The 15,716-nt window shown below is 48.9% G+C and overlaps 2 non-coding genes across 2 annotated transcripts; both read right to left on the bottom strand.

Annotated features, from left to right (window-relative positions):
* Positions 1 to 12,889: 12,889 nt before the first annotated feature.
* Trnap-cgg (transfer RNA proline (anticodon CGG)) lies at positions 12,890 to 12,961 on the bottom strand. Its single transcript has one exon. It is a non-coding gene; the product is annotated as a tRNA-Pro (tRNA).
* A 368-nt stretch (positions 12,962 to 13,329) lies between these two features.
* Trnap-agg (transfer RNA proline (anticodon AGG)) lies at positions 13,330 to 13,401 on the bottom strand. The gene has a single exon. It is a non-coding gene; the product is annotated as a tRNA-Pro (tRNA).
* Positions 13,402 to 15,716: the final 2,315 nt, after the last annotated feature.

Below are 15,716 nucleotides of genomic sequence, written 5' to 3'. Positions count from 1 at the left end.
CGGGCAAAACGCCGACGGCGTCGACAACAGTTCTGCGTGTTGCCGGTGCTGCTGCATGTCCAAGTTTATACAGCTGATAAAGCAGCTATCATTACTCCGTATAGCTAGCTCTCTTCAAATTTGCTATCGCAATTGATGCTTCGCCTTTCAGGTGAAACTGCGACAACTTTTTATGAAGTGTTCATTAGATGGCGTTCCGGTTCTGGTTCCACTTCCGGTTCCACTTCCGGTTCCACTTCCGGCTCCGGTTCCACATTGCGTGCGTTCGGTGCGAACGCGGGAAAAACGCCGACGGCGTCTACAACAGGGCCGGTATTTTGTAGCGATGCCTTTAAAGTAATAATGCCTTTTCGCGCTTATCGCGCTTTGTCAGTGGTCAGAGCGACGGTCCGGTCGCGTTATCAACGTTGATATCGTGAGCGGACCGTCGCTCTGACCACTGACAAAGCGCGATAAGCGCGAAAAGGCATTATTACTTTAAAGGCATCGCTACAAAATACCGACCAGTTCTGCGCGTTGCTGGTTCCGCTGCATGTCCAAGTTTATACAGCTGATAAAACTACCTTGAGTCGACCCCATGGCTGCTTCGCATACTACTCAGGGTTCCCCTACGGGAAGATGGTGTAATTTTCTCTGCCGTTCCCGACGCGCGCTCTCTTTATTTCTCGTCCGTAGCTGTGGTTTACCCGAATGATCCCCCGGTGCTTCGCCCACTCATCATCATTCACTTCGTGGATATGCTGTGATTTTTTTTACCACCTTCTCGCCTCGCAACATTTTTATATAAATACGCATTTGCTGCTGCAGCTAAACGTTTCCTCCCCTCCCTCTCTCCTGTCCCCCCATGGCCTTTCGCGCGACGGAAGATGTCGCGTTTGCTCTCCGCAGTGCGTTCGCGCGCGCTTCCACTAGCACATACAGCATACGGTACGCGGCGACGATTTCATCGCCGTTGGACTTCATACGGAACCTCACGGCGACGGCGGTGACGACGCCGACGGCAGTAATCCGCTTGGAGTGTTCATATAATTGCTATCGTAATAAAAAAGAACAAACAGTTGTTTTTCTGCTTGTGTTGGGAGGCGCCCCCAGTCCAGTGCTACTGCGGTTCTTTCTGTCTCCCGGGCCCGCCGCACCAGTTGTTGCTGGTCACGAGGGTCCGAGCTAGTCAGCACGGTCTCCCACTGATCGGGTATGGGGTTGGGTATTTGCGGGGCTACCTGTATTTTAGGGCACGCCCATGTGGTGTGATATAGGGAAGCGTAGTCGTTACAAAGGGGGCATTTGTGCGAGTTTAGTGCAGGCTGTATTGCATGTAATCTGCCTAAATGGGGTTATGTGTTGGTTTGTAATTGTTTCCATGCTACTGCGTCTTCGCGTAAGAGGGTATTGTGTGGGGGTGGGTATTGTCGTCTGTTCAATCTGTCGCGTTGTAATATGGCGCTGTATTGTAAAGGTACGGGCTTCATAGATGCGGCCATATCCCCCTCCCTTGTGGCGCCCGGGTGGCATGAGCTCGGGCTACATCGTGCGCACGCTGATTTACAAGGAGGCAGTCGTGTCCTGGAGTCCATACTATTTCAACGTCGGGGAATTTTTTTCAGTCCTGCAGAATCTCGCTAGAAGTCGTAGCGTATTGCAGCTTTTTTTTTTTGTCACGCTCTGATTTACCATGTTCCCACTTGAACTATTAAATTTCTTTAATTTAGTTTTGCACCAATGCGCACACGAAACCTGCATACATCTTTATTATACTAGTTGCCTTTTCATTTTATTTAAACACATCAAACTAATTTTTCTATTGCATATCGTGCGACACATATAAAGCAACATGTTACAAGGCACGGTGGGGTGCTCGTGGTAGTATTACCTCCCGCCAAGAATGTGAACTGCATTACGCATTGTCGTTGTCTTCCATGCACTTGTACGTAATATATAAAGGGTGTTTTTCGAAGTGTGCTGTAATAAAGTCTGTGCTTACTAGCTTGCTTAACTCAAAAATTAGAGGCAGCTTCACACTAGTGGTGTGAAGACTCGGCAAACAGCGAAGCAGGCGACCCCACCTCACTTTATCTCGGTTCGGCCAAGTTTTTGCGAGCTTGTGCTTCGAGACTCGGCCACATTTTGCGCACTATCACCCCGGAATCATCGACAGCCCAAGGAGCACCGAACCCCATCCTGGACAATCAATAAAAGTTATTCTCTCTCTCTCCCGGTCATTAAAGTATCTGGACGCTTCTGGAGGCTCAAACACTTTTGCTCGGTTTCGCGAGCTCGTAACCCCGGGTCTTCTGCGAATCGCCGATGTTTCACCGCCGCTTCGGCGGTGCGATATTCGGGACTGGACCAAACTCGTCTCACTCGCTCTCGAGTAGCGACGCGGCGGCTTTCGCGCCGCGCTTCCTCTTCTTCGGGAGTGACGCTCTTCTTCGACCACCCCATCTTCGCGGCGATGTGCTCGGCGTGGAGACGGCGGGGCTTTTGTGTCGCCTCAGCGGCAACGCGGAGCTGTATATCGCGTGGGTTAGCGCAGTGACGTCACAGCTTAGCTCCGCCTCTGCGCTGCCACGGCAACCACTTCGCACGGCGCAGTGACTTCATGGCTCGGCAAAGCTAAGGCGAAGCGATGCGGCGCGCGCGATGACGTCACGGCTAACGCAGCTGTGGTGAGGCTCGGGTATGTGCCATTGTGCTTGGACCTTTGACCGAACTCCTGAATCGGCCCACATTTCGGCTTTACACCTGACAGCAAACGCCCAGGTTAAACAGCTTCGCTGTTCAAATGTAGACGTGACGTGTACTGCGCCAAAGTTTATTAAAAGGTGATTAGTTTCACGTCACCAAGGATTGCGGCAAACGTGGTCTGTCGGCTGGTCTTTCATCATTTTGTGTCCCGCATTTAACCCGCCAATTTAGCTTGCGGCGGCAAGTACCCTTACAAAGGCTGTCACCACCCTAAAACAGCGTTGCATGTAGGCTACCCTAGACCGATCAGGCCGCTCGCGTACATCTGCGCTAATGCTCCTTCATCACAGCAATAATAGTATGGAGGGGCTTTTGTTTATGCCTCCACCCATTCGTCAAAACGCCCAGCTCGTCTGTGGTTACCGGAATACCGGACTCGCTCAGCGCTGCGACAGAATTCTCGCAACGCACGCTACTTCGATAGCTCTCGCTTGGGATCGACTGCCAGGCGGCTGGTGGAGAGGTTGGAGAAGCTTCGTTCGCTGGCTCCAAGACTACCGTAAGTAGACGACACGACGTCCCATGATGACGCGGAGCCAGTGAAAGCGGAGCTTAGCCCCGATCGCTCGGCAAATGAGTTGAGGAGAAAAAGCATGTCTATGAAAGAGGGTAACTTGTAATCGTCCGTAGCTTTTGTAATATGAGACGATTCATGTTAAACAAATTGTAGGGCGAATGTTTTACTGTAGCTGTACCCTGCTCGTCAACAAAATTTGTTCGAACCCTTTCAGGGACCCTTTAAGTCACCACTTCCCACCCGATTCTTGGACTATCCCCCTCAGTGGGTATGAGCCATTTAAGAGTATCATCATCATCATCATTGTGTGCTGCCCCCTCAGTATTCAGTATTTGAACCACCGTGGCACGTTTGTCCACTACATTTTCAGGCATGGAGTGGCGCCTGAACCGGCAAACAAAAAAGGAAAAATATCGCCTAGAGCTATTGCGGCTATACTAGTCATGGTGCAACCAAATTAGTAAGGCCCACTAAGCTTCAACAAAGTCACCCCCTCACCAGAACAGGAATTGGCCTCCATGGTGCAGTATTCGGCCACTACCTCCCTCATGACTCCTACAATCTACCCATGGCCCTCAGTCCCCAGCGGCTGCGGAGCACCTGACCAAGGCGGCGGTCAGACCTGCGACGCGGCAGAGGGTGCTAAGAATCTCTGGGTCCGGATGGGCCGCCACTGGAAACTGAACCTGGCAACGTTCAACACTCGCACCCTACCGAGTGAGGCGAGTTTAACGGCAGAAAACTAGGTGGGGTGATGAAGTTAATAAATTTGCAGGCGCAAGCTGGAATCAGCTAGCGCAAGACAGGGGTAATTGGAGATCACAGGGAGAGGCCTTCCTCCTGCAGTGGACATAAATATAGTCTGATGATGATGGTATGTACGGAGCACTCTGCGCGACGTGGGGCACCTGTTTGAGCCTATAGAATCAGGCTTAGCCACCCGATTCCCTTGTTTCAATCCTGTTTTCATTCCAAGGCAGGAAGCTTCCAAAGGCAATTGACACGACTTATGTGAGCAGGTTGTCATGACAGTGTTCTAGTATCTATAGCTGAGGGGCAGGCAGGCAGGCAGTGAACTTTATTTTAGGTCCTGAGGAGCGACTCCAAGAACCCCTTACGGGGGAGGAGCCACCGCGGGCCCCTCCCACGTTGGGACGGGCAGGCCGTGCCTGACCGCCGCGTCGTGGGCCTTCTGGACAGCCGGTAGCTGAGCGGTGAGGTCGGAGCTCTTGAGCGCCTCCACCCACTCTTCTTCGTTACGGGACCACGATGGCTGAGGGGAAGTTGAAAAAAAAAAGGAAAGATGCTTTGAAGAAGGAAATGGACTCCACCCTGTAGTATTTCCGTACATGGACAATACATCGCGTCGCCTAAAGAAGATAGGAAATCGTAGCAATGTCATAGTTGTGCTTTCTGCCCCCGAGAAGCTAGGGAAACTTTTCCAAATGACTGATCCTTTCCAGAAAAAGAAAGAGCCTTGCACTATCAAACATCGTGATCCTCTTGTAACATGTGTGTCTGGGGTGGTTTATGAAGTTCCCTTGTCGTGTGGTTCCATATATATATATATATATATATATTGTTACGCGTGAGGAAAACGAGGACCGGTGAGCGTGCTTGCGGTCCCGGGTTGGAAAAGAGAAAGAGGACGACGCTGAGTGCATAAACCAGCCAGCCGCTCTTGCGCTCACCTTCGCGACCTAAAATAAACGGTCCCCTTCATCTGTAAGGTTTACAAACGGTCTCCTTTGCGCGTAACAAAGTGGTGGAGGTGCTGGGTAAGCGCTCACAACAACGGAACCGTCACTGCTGCAGCTTCGTCGAAGCCGTCGACTTGCCAGCCTCCCGCCATCTGCCGTGACCACCTTCGCCATGCCTGAAGAGGGAGCCGCTCCGAGGGCGGCGCCGAGCAGTCCGGTGCCGTACTACCGAGTTCCACCCACCTTCGGAGGAAAAGCGGGAGAAGATGCCGACGAGTGGCTCGTCCACTATAAACGAGTGAGCAAGTCCAACGGGTGGGATTCAACCGCTCAGCTCACCAATGTGGTGTTCTCCCTGACCGACACCGCACTCGTGTGGTACGAGAATCACGAGGAGGCGCTTACGACGTGGGAACTTTTTGTTGAAGAGCTCAAGGCCTGTTTTGGGGACTCAGTCGCCAAAAAGAAGCGTGCTGAGCAGACATTGTCGCAACGGGCGCAGCTACCAGGTGAGACATGCACCACGTATATTGAAGAAGTTTTAAAGCTGTGCAAGGTGGTCAGTGCTCGCATGTCAGAAGAAGATAAAGTCGGACATTTGCTGAAAGTAGTGGCTGAGGACGTATACAATTTTCTAATCGGTAAAGAAAGCCTAGGTTCTGTGTCCGACGTCATTCGGCATTGCAGAACTTTTGAAACGCTCAAGATGCGTCGGATTACTCCAAAGTTTGGTCGGTTGGCAAACGTTACGACGGTTGCCAGTCAGGATACGGGCCCTTGCCTCGACCTTCCTTCGACCATCCGACAGATTGTCCACGAGGAACTTTCCCGCCGCGATGAGATGTCGCGTTCAACAGCTGACCACCATGTCATGTACACGTCGCGTGAGGGTATGACTGCACCACGTTCGGCCCCTTGGCAACCGATGGTTACCCGCCGGGGTGGCTCAGTCAGCTAAGGCGTTGCGCTGCTGAGCACGAGGTCGCGGGATCGAATCCCGGCCCCGGCGGCCGCATTTCGATGGAGGCGAAATGCAAAAACGCCCGTGTGCTTGCGTTGTAGTGCACGTTAAAGAACCCCAGGTGGTCAAAATTAATCCGGAGCCCTCCACTACGGCGTGCCTCATAATCAGAACTGGTTTTGGCACGTAAAACCCCAGAAAGAAGAAAGAAGAACCGATGGTTAGCACTGCGGCCGTAGAGTACAGCGCAGCCCCACAGTCTCGGATGACAACACGCTCTCCGACTCCACGCTATGACCGACGCGCACAGCGCACGCCTTCTCGACCCCCGATGTATCGTCATGACAGCCGCTATGAACCAACTGAATACACAAGGGAAAATGACAATGTTCGGTTCATCGACGAACAACCAAGGTTTCGACCTCCCCCGGTGTGTTACTCTTGCGGTATCCCGGGTCATATATCTCGGTTTTGTAACCAGCGTATGAACACGTGGTATGGCCAGCCTTCAGAGTTTTCACGGCCCTCCGAACGGCCCCATGGTGTCCCGTGGCCAGCCTACGCATCGTCTGGCTACGAGTATTGGCCGCGCAGCTCCCGGAATCGTTCCCCAGCGTCTGACGGGAGTTTGACGCCCCCACCGCGTCCTCGTGCTTCCCGTTCTCCCTCACCGCTACGTCGCAACGCATCCCCTTCGTCACCGGAAAACTAGCTAGCGCGGCCGATGGAGGTGAGGTCGCTGGAGATGTGCTACTGACAGAAATGCCTCCTGTGTTGATGCTTAAAAACAAAGTGCGCGTTTTTGTAGATAATGTGCCTGTGATGGCTCTGGTGGACACAGGCGCAACAATTTCGGTCATGAGTGTCTCTTTTAAAGACGTGTTAGGGCGAAAGGTGTTATTTAAATGGGACGAATATTTAAAGTTCTGTGGAGTGAGTGGCGAGCCTTTGCGACCTATTGGTGTGTGTAGTGCTGACGTGTCTTTGGGAGGCCATGTTATTCCCGCAGAGTTTGTAATTATTCCTCGGTCGACTCATGATGTGATCCTCGGCATGGATTTCTTAAGGGAGGGTGGTGCCACTGTCGACTGCCGCACAGGGAAGGTATTCGTAAGTGGTAAGATTCCGTCAGGACTACTTGAGAACCGTGTAGATCGCGAAACTACATTGTGTGTTTGTGGTGATACGGTCGTACCTGCATCATCTACCGTTTGTGTTCCCGTTGCCTGTTGCGGCGCCAATTCCGACAGCTTCGATGCTACCGTAGAACCGCTGCACATTAACTGTGTGAAGAAGAATGTGTTGGTGCCCCATTGTGTATAGTGTCGATCAAAGGCGGACGCGCTGGCTTATGGACCGTAAACTGTTCTCGGGAGCCCGTTATACTACCAAACGGCTTGAAATTAGCCTTCGTCAGGGAACACGCGTCCTTATCAGTGGCTGAACTTACAGAAGTGCCGGAAGAACCTGATGGCCACAGTTCGGAAACGGCCCTTTTGGCGATGGTAAATAAATCGCTCAGCACAAGTGAACGCCGAACGTTAGTGGGTGTGCTTTCGAAGCACGTTTCGGTATTCGACTTTGCGCAGAAGGACAAAATGCCTGCAATTCCCGCGTCTCGAACACGCCATACCATCAACACGGGTTCGGCAAATCCGATTAGACAAAAGCCATATCGCGTCTCACCATCAGAGCGCCAGATTATCAACGAACAAGTGCACGAAATGATGAAAATGGGAGTCATACAAGAGTCAGCGAGTCCGTGGGCAGCTCCAGTGATTCTTGTTGAAAAGAAAGATGGATCTTGGAGATTTTGCGTCGAGTATCGCCGGCTGAATGCTGTAACAAAAAAGGACGTGTACCCACTCCCACGTATTGATGACGCAATAGACTGCCTTCATTCCGCCTCTTACTTTTTCTCAGTAGACTTACGATCCGGCTACTGGCAAATTCCGATGCATCCTGAGGACAAGGAAAAGACTGCTTTCGCAACCTCTGACGGGCTCTTCGAATTTAATGTGATGCCATTCGGACTGTGCAACGCTCGGGCAACATTCGAGAGATTTATGGACAATATTCTGCGCGGCTTAAAGTGGAACATCTGCATGTGTTACCTCGACGACGTCGTCATCTTTGGCCGCACCTTCAACGAACACAACTCGCGTCTGAATATTGTCCTGAACTGCATCAGGAACGCTGACCTAGTTTTAAACTCGAAGAAATGCCACTTCGGAGACCGCCAAACCCTTGTGCTTGGACATCTCGTCGATAAGGACGGCATCCGCCCTGATCCCCAGAAGACAGCAGCCGTTGAAGCGTTCAGTGCACCACACTCTGTCAAGGAGCTGCGTAGTTTTCTGGGGCTTTGTTCCTATTTCCGCCGCTTTGTTCCTAAATTTGCCGACGTCGCGTATCCGCTGACATGTCTGCTACGAAAGGATATCCCCTTTGAGTGGACTCCGAAGTGCGACTCTTCTTTTCGTCAGTTGAAGTTTCTGCTGACGTCATGGCCTGTTCTTCAACACTTCAATCCTTCAGCTCCGACGGAACTCCATAGGGATGCCAGTGGCATAGGTATTGGTGCCGTCCTAGTTCAACGCCATGGTGACCGGGAACACGTGATCGCATATGCAAGTCGATCCTTAAGTAGGCCTGAGCAGAATTACACTGTCACGGAGCAAGAATGCCTCGCGGTAATATTTGCGGTTCAGCGGTTTCGCTCTTACCTGTATGGACGCCCCTTCACACTTGTCACTGACCAGTACTCATTTTGTTGGCTTGTAAATCTTCGTGACCCTTGTGGCCGCCTTGCGCGCTGGGCGCTCCGACTGCAAGCATACAGCTTCAGCGTCTCTTATAAGAGTGGTCGACGACACGCTGACGCGGACTGCCTCTCGCGTATGCCACTTAGCACTACGGACTGTGACGCCGACGACTTCGATCACCTTGTGGCTTCTCTGTCACCGCGTTTTCCAGACGTCGACTGTTTCAAAGCCGAGCAGCGAAAGGACGCTAAATTAACACCGCTCTACACCGCTACGACTACCTCTACTAAAGCACACGATTTCTGCGTGCGTGATGGACTCCTGTACAAGAAGAATTTTTCCGGCACAGGCGCACGTTTTCTTCTAGTGGTGCCGGAGAGCCTTCGCATAGCGATCCTGAGTGCTATGCACGACGACCCTACGTCTGGCCATTTAGGTTCGGCGAGGATGCTCTACCGGATTCAAGAACGATATTATTGGCCTGGAATGCGACAGTCTGTTGAAACGTATGTGGCCAGCTGCATGCAGTGTCAGCGCCACAAACGTCCATCTACTGGTCCAGCCGGTCTCCTGCAGCCAATCCCGCCTAAGCACGCCTTCCCAACAAGTGGGCATTGACTTCGTGGGCCCTTTTCCGTTCACCGGTCCTCGTTTTCCTCACGCGTAACAATATATATCGGTCAGACTAGTAGGTGTCTGAATGAAAGACTTCTAGAACACAGGAGAAACGTGGGGAATTACCGTGATGGTAATCTTTCTGCACATTGTCATTAGTGTGGAATAAAGGACAAGAAGGCCGTGTAAACCGCTGTTCATGTGGAGGATAGCAGCCAAAAATAATAACAAGGATGTGATGGAGATAATTGAAGCAGACTGCATTATAAAGGCGGGTGCATCGTGTGTAAGCGCACCTTCTGTTTTTCTGTTGTCTAAAGAAAATAAGGTTCTGAGCATGGCCACTTGATGTCGGGATTTCGGTCTTGTGACGTCCTGAGGGAAAGTGTTGATATTATGCAATTTTGTGAATAAACGATCAGTTGGAAGTAAGCGCTTGTGCTGTCTGCACCTCCCCCTGTCCTTGTTTGTGCGTGCTTGACCGTGTTCTGCTATGCAGCTTATGTGACCGTAAAGTTTACCGGGAAATGCTGGCGGCGAACGCAATGCACGCAATGCAGGCGAGCTTTCTGGTAGAAACGCGGCCTCTTGCTTGGGCCGATCCCGGATATTGCGCACGGCCGAGCCAATAAAGTTACATCATTTTCATGTTTCTGGTATTGTTTCGCACTTTTAATATTTAAGTCTCAGAAGATTTAACATAAAATGCATGCGATGTTGGTGTTTTGTTTCATGACATTTCTTTGTGAGCTGTCATTCTCAAAATTCCGAGGAATAACTTTGTCAAGAATGTAAGACAAGGTATGAGCAACTTTAGTGATAGAATGGTGTGGCAATATAAACCGTATATTCCGCATGTCATATAGCAAGGCGTGGCATATACATACACCTAAATATATACGGAAGTTTTCGCTCACGGCACGCCGACACCGAATTTTCTGCGACACAAGGCCCTTAATCGCGTGAAAAATTGTTTGCTTGTTTGCTTCAATACGTTGAACTTGTCAGATTCCATGTTTTATTAAGAGAACTCTTTTTTTCAAGTTGCCAACGTTCAAGATGGTATCAATATACCCGATGTTTCAGATACAGATTCACTGAAGCATCACCGAAAAGGAAACAGCTCGTTGAAGATGACCATACATCATTGTCCGGAGACCACCACATGTCACGTAACCTGCACAGAAGCACCGAGGCCTACTCTACATGAAGAACATTTATGTTAAGATTGCCCGAAGTTGCTCATAAGTGCCGTGGTCTCCAGCTTGCAGCCTGACGTCTGGAAGCATGTTTGTTGACTGTTTTATGTTGCTTTTGTATCCTAATAAATTTAAAAGAAGCTGCAAAAGTGTATGTTCCTAGCTGTGCACCCTTATGATGGGGCTCCGTTAAAATCAGTGCCGTAATTGTTTGTGTGTTATAGCACTTATATCGCAGTAAAAAGAAGCATACATGTGAATGTTCCAACAGCACATTATGGCATTGACCTGAGAGGTGGAAGACCATATCTGGTGCCGGTGCGTATGCAATGAAATAAAAAAAAAAAGATTACATCTGTCGGACATCCTGAAAGAGCGAATATGGTGTTGTATACATTCCTGGAACATCCGAATATCCGGCTTTGACGTCCACGGGACATTTGCTAGGCGGCCCTTTTGGTTGCGCCTTAAGCTCCTACAGATGTCCGTAGTACACCGAGCGGATATGTGCGAATGTCCGCAGATGTCCACTAATTGTTGTCCTCTGGATATCCGCTGGACATTCATGGTCCACTGGGATCAGCTGCTGACTCCACTGATTTCCAGCGTGTGCAGGCAGCGCGAGACATTTCGTGCGCGTCGCCACACAGAGAACAATCACAGACAAAGAAAGAGAGAGTGTGTGATTGTGAAGAGGAAGAGGCGTAAGCAGTTTTCCGAGCGCTTCAATGGAGAAGATGGAGAGCTTAGAATTTCATACAATTGGCGTAGGAAACTCCATGATGGAGCGCTTGGCGAGCTGTGGCACTCCACTGCGACCGAAGTATCATTTCTTCCAAAACCGAAACTGACCCTCAAACTTCCCATACGGCCTTGGCGCGATGTAGGCGGCGCTGACTTTTTTAACGTCGCAGAAACATTGGAAACATGCATAGACAGCGAATTGCATTCAAAGAATGGAAACAAAAAAAGAAAAAAAAGGCCATGGAGAAATACAAGCATGGTAAACATCGAGCTGGTTGAGTAAGGACAAAAACATACCGGAGCAAATATTCGCAACAAGATGCATGAGGTATCTGTATACTGCAGCGAAAATCCGGAGACCACTCAGCACATCCAATGCGAAGGGATTCACCTAGTGAGACTCGTACGTAAGTAACGTGCGTACACCTTCCAGAATTAAGCGCTTGGATTTAATGTGGATGGAAGCATCAACCAGTGAGCAGTAGAGATAACCAAGAGAAGACTAAAAAATTAAATTATGGGGTTTTACGTGCCAAAACCACGATATGATTATGAGGCATGCCGTACGTAGTGGGGGACTCCGAAATAATTTGGACCACCTGGGGTTCTATAACGTGCACCTAAATCTAAGCACACGGGTGCCAATAGATCAGCATCGTTGTTCATTGAATAAAGGGAACGCATTGGCATGCGTCATGGGCGATGCACCCTAGCCTACCATCTATGACAGCTGAAAGAAATATCCCTTCAACGTGCCACACGGGCGGTGCACTTTATTTAAATCGCGATCGAGGCAGATCGGGATCGAATTTCTAGGTTGCGATTCACTTCTTTGCACAAGCTGCTGGAGGGAAGCAATCACGGTCGATAATTTCAATCCGGTTCTATCGCGATCGAAAACTGGCCGTGTAGCACCGCGGTATAAAAAGCGAAACCAAAACACGAGACATACGGTTTTATTGGGCATGTGACATGGCAGCGCCTCCTCTGACATGGTCATGTGACCTAGATTAGATCTCCATCTTTGAAACATTTGACCCCATGCGTGAACCTATGTGTTTACACCTATTCTCGCGCCACTGCGTATTGCTCACAAATCGGTTCCTATTTGTCTTGAAGTCATGCAGTCTTCAGCCCCCCCCCCCCTCCCCCCCCTGATGTGTTGACCGAATTGCTTCATCCAAACATCGACCGCTTACGCAATCGCCACGAAGATGTGCCTCCACCGCTGAGGTTGGACATCCAGGATCCATACGCATCGGGCACGGTCGCTGGATAGCGGCCGTGCATCGTGTCTTCCGTGAGCGACGGTAAGGAAACACCCACCCACGATGAAATTATGAGTCACTCGACTGCGTGGGTCATTTTTCAGTAATATTTGTAGAACGAAAACGCTCTGCAGTTGATCCGGGCATTGCTCAGAAGAGTTTGCTTATAAGTTGGTGAAAGCACCTCCAGAAATTTTGCTCATATATTGAGCACGAAATACATGCCTGTCGCTTTCTTCAGATCTTTCACTTTGAATCTTGGAATGACTACTACTACTAATACTGTGAAACTGAATTTGTGGCAATACACCGCCGACAATCTGCTAAGAGAAAAAAAAATATTGATTAGTAAAAAAAAAAGAAAAAAAAATGTTTGGGCTCGTCCGGGATTTGAACCCGGGACCTCTCGCACCCGAAGCGAGAATCATACCCCTAGACCAACGAGCCAACACGAGAGATGCGCTTCTCAAGCACATTTTCCAACTAAACCGCTTGCGTGCTGTTGGTAGGGGCTGGTTTGAACGTAGACAGGACAAAATGTTTTATTTCCCATTGTAGGTTACTCATTGCACTCATTCCACCTTAATTCTCGCTTCCACCGAAGCGAGAATCATACCCCTAGACCAACGAGCCAACACGAGTGAAGCGCTTCTCAAGCACAAACAGCACGCAACTAAACCGTTGCGTGCTGTTTGTAGGTGCTGGTTTGAACGTAGACAGGACAAAATGTTTTATTTCGCATTGTAGGTTACTCATTGCACTCATTCCACCTTAATCTGGAGCTGCACGGTAGTAAAAAAAATGCATAAAAAATAGGGCTCGTCCGGGATTTGAACCCGGGACCTCTCGCACCCTAAGCGAGAATCATACCCCTAGACCAACGAGCCGATGCGTAATCGCAGATTCCGTGGGGTCAAAGTGGTGTCTTGGCGCATTGTGCGTGGTCAATCCCGAAAGTGAAGTGGGTCATTCCGTTGGATTAATCACCTGCACAGTCTAATACCCCTGTCACACTGGGCGTTTAAATGTCCTTCGAATGAAATTGTAGTAGCACTTGTGAAGTTTGTGCCGAAGGATGCACGGGTGTCGTTTCTTGGCGTAGTGAAGACGAGCGGAGTAAAACACTCAACAAGCGAACTGCGACGAATACACCGAGGACTCTGTTTGGTTTGATAAATGAGACGCAGAGAAAGACAGTACCGATCGAGGGAAGAGCGCATTTCTCAGGCAAGAAAACGTACGTTGTTCACGATAAATCAAAACTTGATACCTACGTTGTTCACGATTAGCCAGAGAACTTGCATGAATCCCCTGGCTTTGACGGACGGAGATTGATGCGAACAATGCGACAGTATTTTAGCAGATGTGCCATGCTGACACTGCAGCCGTTCAGTTTGATGTGCATTCGCATAAGATAATCGTGGCCAGTGTATTATTATTTTTTTTATTTTTTTTAGCAAGCACGTATGATACCCACCTTTCCTGAATTCCTGCGCGTTGCACACGCAGAAATATTGTAAAGAATTTTAGAAAACTGCTCTGAACATTTTCTCATGCCAGTGACTGTGCATATAGTTCAGTGTTCAGATAAATGAGTCCCGTTCTCTCACACTTTATAGATGCTTTCAAAATTTGTTATTTCATAAGGAACTGGTGTCGAAGTTGGTAGGATGGAGACGTTGCATACGGTAAATATACTATTGATGGCTAATACATAATACTATTTAATGGCTATAGCATCTTCTCCACGCGGCTACAATCGCCTACTTAATTAATGTGCCAGAATTCTAACCTACAAATTTAGCTTATTATTTTTGGTCCATCTGTGACTCTCGGAAAAAAACAGAAAATTTGGCTGTGTGAACCCCTTTGACACCCATAACTTGTTTTGGGAACCCATGCTTTCTGATATTTAAAAAGCTTTACATCTGTTAACATTTTCGCATCTGCAGAACTGAAGAGGTGTAGGACTAGGACTGTTTCCTTTTGAGGTCAGATCCAGAAGCAGAAAATTAAGCTAATTCTTGAGTTGCGTACTTTTCATTCCAGCCATGCACCTAACCCAAGAGCTTGCACAATGAATGTTTAATACAAGGGAAATGCACATTATATGTCAACAGTGACAACACCAGTTGATCAGACTTTCTCATATATGAATTATGTTGAAGAGCGTAAGCTTGCCTGATGATGCACTCTTGGCCCAGAGTGAAGCACAAATGTGTGAATTCTTGATATGACAGTAACCAGTGCAAAACTAAAGGTTACAGAACAGATGTCATGTCAAGGATGTAACATGTATATCAGGTTCTGTTTTTACACCATTAGTTTTATGATGGTGTGCCGTGGGCAGAATGAATTGCAAAAAACATGTGTGTTATTGGTATAGTGGGTGTTATGCAAGGGCGACTTGCAGGGCAATCAATCATTTGCAAAATTCCCAAAGTCGATGGACCTGCAAATAGGCCTGTGGGCAATCATTCATGACTCCTAAGCCCATAAATCCTGCCTCATATTCTGCGGTCTCCCATTAAATCGTAGATGATTGTGAAGGACAGGTAATTAAGAACTGTGTCATTTGCATCAGGCATTGAATAAGAAGCTTAAGTTTCCTGCTCTTTAATTTATGCTGAAGTAGTCTTGAGCGATGAGATGCTTACAAAATTGGTTAAGGGGGCTGGTGTGGCACTATATATATATATAATGGGGTAACATGTTGAGATGTAGCGAATTGTGGGCAGGAGTACAGCTGGTGGGTTGGGCCGGCATCCCTTGCCCTACACACTCACCACCTCCCCACAACATATTCATAGTGCAGACCTCCACACACATCCATGTTTGTGAAGAATTTGTTCTAACAAAAAATCCTTCTCCATACATGTAATTTTAAAACCTTAAGTGTGGAGAACTCAGGGGTGAGGGACAGTCTGAGTACAAAATTGGTACCAGTCACTGCTGCATAGATGGAATTGCTCTTTTACCCTTTTTTCTTTTTGTTTCGTTCTTTGGAGTTCTGGTCTGCAAATTCAGTCCTGCCGCAAAACTAACTGCTGCACAGGTCTTGAATGGGCCAGCTCCTCTGTCGTGCCCTTCTCATAAAGTACACCTTGCTCCATGCAGCACTCAATTGAGGCACCGACCCAAAGTCTTAAAAAATCACCTCCGATATCCTAACTACACGTTGTTCCACCTCAGAGCACTGTGC

Source organism: Dermacentor silvarum, chromosome 9 (genome assembly GCF_013339745.2).
Source record: "Dermacentor silvarum isolate Dsil-2018 chromosome 9, BIME_Dsil_1.4, whole genome shotgun sequence".
NCBI classification, from domain to species: domain Eukaryota; kingdom Metazoa; phylum Arthropoda; class Arachnida; order Ixodida; family Ixodidae; genus Dermacentor; species Dermacentor silvarum.
This window is presented reverse-complemented; position numbering and strand designations above follow the sequence as displayed.